The sequence below is a fragment of the Bubalus bubalis genome, chromosome 2, assembly GCF_019923935.1.
Source record: "Bubalus bubalis isolate 160015118507 breed Murrah chromosome 2, NDDB_SH_1, whole genome shotgun sequence".
Lineage (NCBI taxonomy): Eukaryota > Metazoa > Chordata > Mammalia > Artiodactyla > Bovidae > Bubalus > Bubalus bubalis.
The window spans coordinates 93,610,990-93,622,791 of NC_059158.1; the positions used below are offsets into that span (position 1 = coordinate 93,610,990).

At 37.1% G+C, this 11,802-nt stretch overlaps 1 long non-coding RNA gene across 1 annotated transcript; it reads right to left on the reverse strand.

Annotated features, from left to right (window-relative positions):
- Nucleotides 1-6,484: 6,484 nt before the first annotated feature.
- On the reverse strand, nt 6,485-9,760 carry LOC123328508. Its single transcript, XR_006543371.2, has 2 exons — nt 9,710-9,760; nt 6,485-6,836 (listed from the first exon to the last, which is right to left on the reverse strand). It is a non-coding gene; the product is annotated as an uncharacterized LOC123328508 (long non-coding RNA).
- Nucleotides 9,761-11,802: the final 2,042 nt, after the last annotated feature.

Below are 11,802 nucleotides of genomic sequence, written 5' to 3' on the forward strand. Positions count from 1 at the left end.
TTTATAACTTTTATGGCACTCATTTCACATAAAACTCCACTGTATTTAACCTCTTGTTAAAAAATCTTCCTCACCTCACTCCACACTCATTCCCAACCTCCTTCCCTCGTGGCATCTTTTGGTTTCGGGTGTAATCTACAAATGGTAAAGACAAAGCTAGAGAATATTAATTTTTGGCAAAAGTTAAAAACCTCTTCAGAATTAATGGACTCCCTGACAGTGAATAAAGTGATGTCTGAAGCTCTCCAAGGAGTATGTTTTGGTACAAGTTGGTATGATTACAAAAATAACATCACTGAGATGAATATTTATCTTCAGTCATGTATTCTTGGTAAATATATTTCCAAGAATATTTTTCTTTCAAGGCTAATCTTAAGAAGGTGTTCTTAAAACCCTAAGTAGCAAAAATTTTACATGCCCAAGGAAACCTAGTTTCCTAATAGATTCAAAGGGCTATGAACAAAAAGAATGTTGTAGATTACCAGAGTTGTCCTAATCCAATTAATTAGATAATGAAAGAAATGCAAGAGCCCATATATAGTTAGACATTCCAACTTTTGTTTCTCCTAAAACTAACAAACCCTTGTAGTTAAATACTAGTTGAGAGTAATTTTTAAATGTTCCTATTGTTCAGTAAACAGAATAAATAATAGTTACTACTACTGCCCAAGCTCTTAACTACAACACTTCATAGTATATTCAGATTCCATATCTGTATAAACAGGACCCATAAGATGGCTGCTGTCTTATTCTCTGTACAATCCCTGCTTGACCTGGCCCTGCCTCACCCTTATCTTAAGGGCATGATTGCCTTCCCCTCAAAAGTCCAAGAAAGTGTAATCAGTAACCATCTGCATGATCAGGCAAACCCTCCCACCTCCCACACCCCTCTCAGCTAATGATTGTTCTGGCCAAGAACCAGGACTCCAGTATGTTTGATCATCAACAGGAAACAATAGCTGTGGGAAAAGAGCTTCTGAGAAGCATGTGGGCCAGCAGTCACCTTGGCAACCAAAAAAACTTTCTGACACGATGCCCTCTATAACTGCTAGCCTCCTCCTCCCTTGTGTAGCCATATTGCAGCTGAGTCTTGCCTGCGGCAGACCAGGCATGGTGGGCTGTTGCTACAGGACCTTTGCCTTTAACTTGTAAGATTTCCCATTCAATAAATTGGTGATGTCTCTGTGGCTAACTCCTGTCTCTTTCTTTGGTTTAACAGCTGGGCAATGACATGGATTGCAGCATTATGGGATTCAGCCCAACAGTATCTACATTCTATAACCTTTTCAAATCATCAAATTCCTCTGTATCTCATACTGTATCCATTCAGGCTGAGAAACTGAAACCACTCTAATTATTTGAAACAGAGAGCACTAAATAGAGGAACTGGTTCTCAAAGTGTTGGAAGGGTCAAGGAGTGAAAAGGAAAGGAGTTTATTCAGAGTCCATCTCTAGGATGGCTGCCGTGTCCACAGGGAGTACGGTGCAAATACCACTAAGTCAGACAAGCAGGCAGCTGAGAGGCCACAGGGCAACAGAGCAAGACCTTGGAGCCCCCATTGGTCAGAAGTACTGGCCTTCCCCCAGTACCACCAGAGCATCTCCAGTAGCCTGCTATGCAGAAGCCACAGCAGAAATAATAATGATGTCTTCTCTTTAAATTTCAGTCTAGCACAAGTGCCTCACTTTGGCAGAAACTAACCCGTGAACAGCTGGCAAAGGAGTCTAGGAAATATAATTTTAAGTTTTCAGCCCATAGCACAAGGCAGAGTAAGTGCAAGACTGAACTCTGATAAATATTTGGCACATTTATTTATGCAACATTCCTAGAGAGACATTGAGCAATTATTAAAATAAAATAGAGTTATTAAGGAAGGAAGAGCATATCATATAGGAAGTGTGTGCTATGTTGGACTGGTCCTCAGAAACAGAGTTCTAATATGAGTATCTATAGGATCAGGTTACTACTGATAGACTTTAGTCCCTTTCAACAGCTTTTATTCTGTACCAGAATAATTTACTTATTAAAAACAGCAAATAATTATATAAGCAAATATGTATTCAATAATTAGCATTCAACTGATCTTTAAGTATCTCACCACTATTAGGTATGAAGCTGCTACAGGCACAAATAGAACCTACACTACAAACTATGGTTGGTCAAATGGTCATTCCTATTAAGGTCTTCTTCTAGAACATGATCTTAGTTGGAAATAGTTGCTTTTTCTTTGGATCCCAGCCATGATTTATTCAGTAACGAGAAAGTTTATAAAGCATATAGGCATCCATTTATCTGTGTTGTTTTTGCTCTCCATCCATTTCTAATAGATGTAATTTCACTAGTAATTTTACTTTGAGTTAGTTATAAGGGGTATAGTTATGTACAGATAGATTCTATAAACTTCATTTTTTGCTCTCTTCGTGGCAAATTTCTAGAGTATTACATTGCTTTCAAAGAACATATATTATTTCTAAGGAAATAAATTTTTCCTTGTAGCTAAAACTATGGCTTATTTTTAAATGTTCCATAGGTACTTATCTAATTCACTCATTCATTAAACATACTTTTGTTGAGCAACTTATTTGTTTTGCCAGGCTCTGAAAAAGGCAGGGAACAGCACCATGAACCAGAAACAGGGTCAGAGGGATGCTGCTTACATTTGAATTGAAAGAGAAATAGAAGTAAGAAGTCTAATAAAATAATTACAAGTCATGTGAAAAAGTATTGAAAGTGTTAGTTGCTTAGTCATGTCCAGCTCTTTGTGATTCCATGGATTGTACCCCCGAGGATCCTCTGTCCATGGAATTCTCCAGGCAAGAATATTGGAAAGAGTAGCCATTTCCTTCTCCAAGGGATCTTCCTGAACCAGGGATCAAACCTAGGTCTCCTGCATTGCAGGCAGATTCTTTACCATTTGAGCCATGCAGGAAGCTCAATTCCATTTAATAAGTGCTCTAATTTTTAAAAGGGCTAAGATAGAAACTAACAAATAAAGGGTGTCTGCACTATGTCGGTTGGTCATGGAAGTCTTTCCTGAAGAGATGACTCCATCTGGGACATGAAATTAGAGAGGAGTTCATCATGAGAAGAGCTGGTTGCATGTGGAGGTATGCCAAGGTCCAGCCCCGGCTGATCCAGGGTATTCGAAGGAGAGACGGCATCGGCGACCTATTCAAATGTTAATTAGAGATATAAAGAGTAATAGAATGAGGATAGCTCAGTAGGAAAATTCAGTGGAGAAAAGAAGCTGAGTAGCTTGGTTTACGCGGAAAATCAATATAACCCATGACACCAGGTTAGCTCTGACCACAGAGGCCGCAGGCGCCCTCTCGAATAGTGGAAGGTGCCCCACCTTAGACACCTTCTCGAGTGGGTCTTAGAAGCCCAGGCAAATATATGGTTGTAGAGGATATCCACGCTCCAGATGGAGACTCAGCTGAAAATTGAGGGTAAGAATGACATGGGGAGATCAAGCGTTGATGAGCAAGGCCCGTAGATTTATTTTCAACAGGGGCTTATATACCCTAAGTTACACATAGAGGATAATAGGGGATGCAAAGTCAGCAGTCTTTGATCCTTATCAAAAACCAGGGTTTCTTTCCTGCAAATTTATCATATACAAATGGTTTAGGTGATCTACATCATCTTCTGGCCAGAAGGCCTATTAACATTTTATGACTCTTGATAAAGGTTTGTCAACCGTAAGACTTATTTTCTCTAAGAGTAATTATTTTAAGGTTTGGCGCCATCTTCCGAAGATAAAATTACATTCCTATAGGGCGGATGTGTAATGGGTTTACAAAGGAAAGAATTTATTTCCTTAAGGGTCTAAAGTTACCAACACCAAGGCCATTACTTATTTTTTCTACATACCAACTATATTAATTAATACACATTCAAGAATACAATTCAGGGGATGTGAAAACTTGGCAACAAGCATTGGCTCATCAATGAAATCTTTTACTAGTTTTATTCTGACAGTTTCTAACTCTCTGAGAGGCTCTAAGCTATTTGAATATCTTAAGCTTCCCATGCCTCTCGAGGCTGGGAGACTGTAAACAATCGTATGCATAGCTGTAGGTGTCCGGGTAAACTTGTCAGGCGAGTTAGAGAGCCATCTGAGGAGTTTGGATTTAAACACTCCTAATTGCCCAGGAACTTTATTAATTGGAGCTGTAAGTTAGCTCTTTGACAGAGAGAGTGAGATGGTGGTGGGGGACAGCCCCCAGTAAAGTCAGAGGTGAGAGCACAAAGCAATAAAGTAGGCAGACTCTGGTTTTTGGGGGTAGATGCTCGAGAATATCTGGGGGGACTCCCAAGGCTCAATCCCACCTTTGCGTATGCCGAGCCTCCTTCCTCATGACCTTTGTCACGAGTGGAATGTCTCTTGCCAGCTCCTGGCATCGGTACATGGAGCCTCACAGGAAGCTCAAAGCTAGGAGCTACACAAAGGAGACTGAGGGCTGCCCCTTGGGGGGAGTCTTTAATGTTGAAGGTAACGTGCCGTTTATTGTAGCAAGGATGCTTGACCTTCTGTTGCTTCAGCAGCTGTAGCACTGTTCTGCCAATCTGGCCGCAACATCAAGTCCACAAGGCTCCTTGGTAATAACATCCTCCTTTTTTTGAGAATTATGTGCACGGATTTAATCTGAGAATGATGTAACACACAGATAAGTTCTTACACATGGCCACTTCTTTTGCTTGCACCACTGTATCACCACATCTGATGATGGGACTGTTATGGTTGTGCCAAAGAAATTCAGCTTTTGGAGAGATTTCCACTTTGAGATTGCAGAATCCTTAATTCTCTTGGGTTTCTTTCTCAAATTGATAGCATTTGCTTTATAAGTTAGCAAATTCCTATCTATTCTGGCTTGTGGGTGGCACCTTTCCAGTTTTCTGGTACTGTTTTGAATTTATTCTTATAATCATACTTTTTCTGTCTTTTCAACAAGATTTGGGAAGTGACTGGAAGTAACTACACAGGATCCTTCAACTTTGTTTACACTGGAGTCCCAGAATTTATTTCAAAAATATGCTTTTATTTATCTAAAAATGTTTTATGTAATTCACAAACAATTGTGAATATGTATGTTAGTTTATGAAACCCTTTATGAATGCATGCAGCCTGCTTTTAGAATTTGATCTTTATTTCCTGTTTTCTCTCAGTTTTCTATATTTTTGTGATATTACTACTAATTTTGTCTGCAGGTGTGATAATTGGTATTAACAGTAAATTATTAAATAAGCAATGAGTAAAGTAGAATGACTTGTACGTCATATACTCACAGAAATGGGATAAAAGGTAATTGACATTTTTGTGCCTTTACCAAAACCAAAGCCCTTTAAATATATATTGTGTAACTGTCCATTAAAACCACTCAGTCTTATTATAGCTCCAGTCAGTCAATTCAGTCGCTCAGTCGTGTCTGACTCTTTCTGACCCCATGAATAGCAGCATACCAGGCCTCCCCATCACCAACTCCCAGAGTTTAACCTAACTCGTGTCCATTGAGCCTGTGATGCCATCTAATCATTTCATCATCTGTCATCCCCTTCTCCTCCTGCCTTCAATCTTTCCCAACATCAGGGTCTTTTCAAATGAGTCAGCTCTTCACATCAGGGGGCCAAAGGATTGGAGTTTCAGCTTCAACATCAGTACTTCCAATGAACACCCAGGACTGACTTCCTTTAGGATGACTGGTTGGATCTCCTTGCAGTCCAAGGGACTCTCAAGAGTCTTCTCCAACACCACAGTTCAAAAGCATCAATTCTTCAGTGCTCAGCTTTCTTCACAGTCCAACTGTCACATCCATACATGACCACTGGAAAAACATAGCATTGACTAGATGGACCTTTGTTGACAAAGTAATGTCTCTGCTTTTGAATATGCTATCTAGGTTGGTCATAACTTTCCTTCCAAGGAGTAAGCGTCTTTTAATTTCTTGGCTGCAATCACCATCTGCAGTGATTTTGGAGCCCCCGCAAAATAAAGTCAGCCACTGTTTCCCCATCTATTTGCATGAAGTGATGGGACCAGATGCCATGATTCAGTTTTCTGAATGTTGAGCTTTAAGCCAACTTTTCACTCTCCTCTTTCACTTTCATCAAGAAACATAGCTCCAGTGTGTTCATGTATTTTCCTAAGACCCCCCAGAGTTAATAACTAGTTTAGCCAAGGCTGAAACATTCATTTATTGATTCCAAATTCTTGCTCCTCTCTGTTAGTCGCTCAGTCATATTCAACTCTTTGCAATCCTATGGACTGTAGCCTATCAGGCTCCAATGTCCATGAAATTCTCCAGACAAGAATACTGAAGTGGGTAGCCATCCACTTCCCCAGAAGGACTTCAGGACCCAGGGGTTGAACACTGGTCTCCTAAATTGCAGGCAGGCTCTTTGTCATCTGAGCCACCAGGAAAGCCCTTGCTCCTCTCAATACCCCTCCCCCCAAATCCATAGCAAATGAAAATGAATTTATTGAATAGAATTTTCAGGTTTTAGAAATTATCTTGAAAACTTTAAAATACACTGACATGGAAAGGATATATTATATTTGGACAAGGTTAAAGAGGGAGAAAATGGTTAGCTACAGAAGAAAATTTCTAACAAAACAAGGGTAGTCACCACTTACTGCCACTTGTATTACCCTAGCATCTCAATACCACTGTGACAGTTCATGGGTAAGCACAATGGTTCTAGCATTTGTTGCTATGAGAACACTGATTACATTTGTTTCTTTTCTATTTCAAGCTGCAGATTTCTCACTTTAGTATTTTTAATAGTCACAGAAGAATAATCTGTCCTGCTGATCACACGTCATTTCCCTGGCACACTGCAAAAAAAAAAAAAAAAAAAAAAGGTCAAGATAAATTTTGTTCAAAATATTAAGTAACATAAGCAGAACAATAAATATTTCTATATATTCTTAAATTGTGGTAATATTTTCATATAGTGAAAAGCACAGATTTTAAATAAACATTTGATAACCCTTGATTGATGTAATCAATCATATAACTACCAATCAATCAAGATATAGAACATTTCTATCACCCCACCAAGTTTCTCCATGCCCCCTTTCAAACACTACCACTGAAAAGACAACCACTGTTTTGCTTTCTTTTTTGCTTATTCTTTATCATATAAACAGAATTATGGTTATAATTCTCCCCTGTATTGGTCTTTTACTCAACATATGATTTTGAGGTTTCTGCATGCTGTTTTTATGTATAAGCAGTGCATTCTTTGTTTTTACATTCCCCTGTTGATCAACATATGAACTGCTCTTACTTTTGGATTGTTATGAATGAAGACACTATAAATATTCTTGTGCATGCCTTTTTGTGGGTATAGATTTTCAGATCTCTTAGGTAAATATCCAGGAGAGTTGCAGGGTAGTAAAGTAGATGCATGTTTAATTTTATCAGGAAGTGCCAAAAAGTTTTCCAAAGGGGTTGTACCATTTTCTAATCCCTTCAACAACATAAGGGTTCAGCTGTACACATGCTCACCAAATTTTGATGTTTTCAGTATTTTTAGATTTAGTCATTCTAATCTAAATGGGTACATGACAATATTCCATTTTGGTTTTAATTTGCAGTCCCTGATCACAGATAATATGCAGAAAATTTTCTTATGACAATTGGTTATTCCTACATATTTTTTGTAAAGTATCCACACAAGTCTCTTGCCCATTTAAAAATTTAGTTGTCTTTATTTTTGAAATTGATTTGAATGAGCTTATTATATATTCCAGATAAAAGCTACTTTGTCTGATATATGGTAATGAGAATAATTTCCCCCAAGGTGTTGCATATCTATTTACTTTCTTAATAGTGCTTCTTGATGAGGAATATGTATGTTTAACTGAGGTATTTACATATATTCAGATCAAAATATAAAACATTTCTATCTCCCCAGAAAGTTTTCTTATGACCAAATGTCTCTTTCCTAGTCAACCTCACACAGAAGCAACCACTCAACTGGTTTCTATCATCATGAGTTTGTTTTGCATATTTAAAACTTTCATATGAATGGACTCATTCATTTTCTTTCAATTAGCTTAATATTTCTAAAATTATTTATGGTCTTGAATGTAGAAACATTTCTTTCCTTTTTACTGAATGTATTGGTTGTTTATTATATTACTTCTTACCTTCCACTTTTGTCTATCCATTGATATAAATCTGGATCTTGTATTTGTCTATTACATTGCTATGATAATAATGTTACTATGAACACTTTAGTGAAAGGCTTTTTGTAGATACATAACAATGATAAATACCTATGAGTGGCATTGATAAGTTGTATTTAACATTTTAAGAAACTGTTGAACAGTTTTTTTAAGTGGTTGTACAATTTGACACTCTCATACCAATGGGTGAGACTTTTGGTTGTTCCACTCCCTCTCTAATATTTTAATTTTGTCAATCATTTTTGTTTTATGACTTCCTATGGGTGTGTTACAGTATCTCCTGGAAGTTTGCATTTACATTACCTGGTATCTGATCATTTATAGTTTTTCATGTACTTACTGGCCACTCATATGTTTTAGTTTATATATTAATTTTGAGCAAGTGTCTGTGTGTGTGTTTTGCCCATTTTGTCTAAGTGACTTATTTTTTTTGGGGGGGGGGGTGGCATTTTATTATTGAGTTGCTGGAGCTTTTTTATTTTTTAATATGTAGTCCATCTAGAAATCCTTCTGAATCTGTAGCTCTACTTTCATATTGCTAATGGGACTACCTTAGTAGTTATTTTTATAATTTTGATGGAATCAAATTTGTAAATATGATGTTATGTATTTTGTGATGCCTTGCTTAAGAAAAATAAGAAATGAAAGAACCTGAGAATAAAAGAAAGAAGAAAGAGAGAAGGAGGGAGGGAAGAGGGAAGGAAGGGGAAAACCTTAGCCAAGATTATGAAAATATTCTATTTTTTCCTGTATTTGAGACTTTACGTTTAGGTCCATGGTCTTTCTCAAATTTATTTTTCTAAATTGTCTGAGATAAGAATCAAAGTTCTTTCTTTTTCCCACAAAAATATCAGTATCATTTATTACAGAAAAAAAATTAATTGAAAGCAGTTGCTTTTGACTCTTGGAAAAAGTTGTTTCACCAAATAGGCTCCGTGTCTATTTCTGGTTTCTCTATTAAGTCCCAGTACTCAATCTGTTTATTTTTTCCCACTGTCATACTATCTTACTATATTTAAAAATTTGATCTTGATTTCAGGTGAGGCAAAATCTCTAATGGTTCTTTTTTAAAACTTTGTTTATTTTAGTTCTTAACAAATACATTTTTAAATTACTATGTCATTTCTAGAAAAACCTGCTAGAGTTTCTACTGACATTGCTTTAGATCTTTAGATTTTGTGAAAAATAGACATTGTATTAGGTATTCCATTTTATAAACATGGTATATATATATATATATGTGTGTGTGTGTGTGTGTGTGTGGTTCTTTATTTTCTCTGAAATATTTTTTAATTTTCAGTGTATAGATTTTTCACATCTTGCATTAAATTTTCCAGAAGTATTTGATACATTTTGTAAAGTTTACATAATTCAATACTTAATACCAAACAAGTTTTTCTAAGTATTTTAACAATAAAAGCAACCAACTTAACCTGATAAGTGTATCATCTAGAAACTTACAGTGCCATTTATTTAAGTGGTGAAATATGAGAAACAGTCTCATTAAAGAATACCTTGTAAAGCACAGGGCTTCCCTCATAGCTCAGTTGGTAAGGAATCCACCTGCAATGCAGAAGACCCTGGTTCAATTCCTGGGTTAGGAAGATCCCCCAGAGACAGGATGGGCTACCCACTCCAATATTCCTGGGCTTCCCTTGTGGCTCGGCTGGTAAAGAAACCTCCTGCAATGAGGGAGACCTGGGTTCGATCTCTAGGTTGGGAAGATCCCCTAGAGAAGGGAAAGGCTACCCACTCCAGTATCCTAGTCTGGAGAATTCCATGGACTGTATAGTCCATAAGGTCACAAAGAGTTGGACATGACTGAGCAACTTTCACTTGTAAAGTACAAGTAGAGCTGCTGCTGCTGCTGCTAAGTCACTTCAGTCGTGTCCAACTCTGTGTGACCCCATAGACGGCAGCCCACCAGGCTCCCCCGTCCCTGGGATTCTCCAGGCAAGAACACTGGAGTGGGTTGCCATTTCCTTCTCCAATGCATGAAAGTGAAAAGTGAAAGTGAAGTTGCTCAGTCGTATCCGACTCGTAGCAACCCCATGAACTGCAGCCCACCAGGCTCCTCCATCCATGGGATTTTCCAGGCAGGAGTACTGGAGTGGGGTGCCATTGCCTTCTACGCAAGTAGAGCTAACGTGGTAATTTAAAAAGCTATTTGGATAGAGGATCAACCAATAAAAATCTAAAGTTTTCAACACACAGGTAAGAAAAATTGGGACATATTTTTAAAACTATCCCTCTCATAGTAGCAACAAAAATCTAGAACCTGCTTAAAGTTAATGTAGTCCAAAATATACTAGGCTTGCCTAATAGAATATGTGTGTGTGTTAGCTGCTCAGTCGTATCTGACTCTTTGTGACCTCGTGAACTGTAACCCACCAGGCTCATCTAACCATGGAATTCTCTAGGCAAGAATACTGGAGTGGGTTGCCATTTCCTTCTCCAGGGATCTTCCTGACCCGGGGATTGAAGCCAGGTCTCCTGCACTGCAGGTGAATGCTTTACCATCTGAACTACGAGGGAAGCCCACCTAATAGAATATACGTTATTTTATTTAAGAACATAAGAGATGTTCTGTAAAACTAGAGAAAACATTTCTACATGGGAAGACACAATATTGTAAAGATATATCATATTACCCTATAAATTGTGTGTGTGTGTGTGTATGTTATTAATGGTACCATTACAGGAATTAAATCAATCAATGAAAGTAAAGTTTAAAACTAGATCACTATATATGTAGAAATTAGTAAATGGTTAAGTGATTCTCTTGCCATTTGGAAAAGATGAATTATTCAATAAATGTTGATAAATTTAGCTTTCTATCTGGGAAGAGAAATTATATGCATGTGTCATATTATATGTGAAAATTTAATCAAGTTCTGTCAAAGATCTAAAGTTTAAAATGATACAACAAAATAAAATACTGGAATTAAAACATATAAAAACAGAGAAGCTCCAAAGTAAAGATCAAACAGATCTGACTGTCAAAAATGTAAAATTTTGTGTTATGAAGGATATTGTAAAAAAATTGTAAGAAAAGTAACATTGGAAAAAAATCCTGAATGTGTATGTGTGTGTATGTGTGTATCTGTATATATATACATATGTGTGTATACATATGTGTCAATACAATAAACCCGTTCAAGGGTTGACATCCATATTTATAATTATAAAGAAGTCTTTACTCTCCTATTTCCTCCAAAATAAAGACAACCATGTAATACGATTTTTGTCCATCAGACTGGCAACACATTTTTGAAAGAGAAATAATATCTATCATTGATGGGATGTAAATAAATTGGCACATTTATAGCTCATTCATAGAATTGTAAATGGTGACATCCTTTGGATAGCAGTTTAGCAATATTTATAAAATGGGACATGCTCCTATTTCATGATGCAGCAATTTCTCTTCCAACAGTGCTTAGTTTGCAGATGAGAACACCCATTACAACATGGTTACTCAGGGCAGTAAGTTTGCAGACACCTACCAGCTCATTAATAGGCAAACAGACTATGCACTCTTTTATTTTAGTACAATACATTATCATGTATTAACTTGGGAAGTATTCCATAGTATGTTAAGTGAATA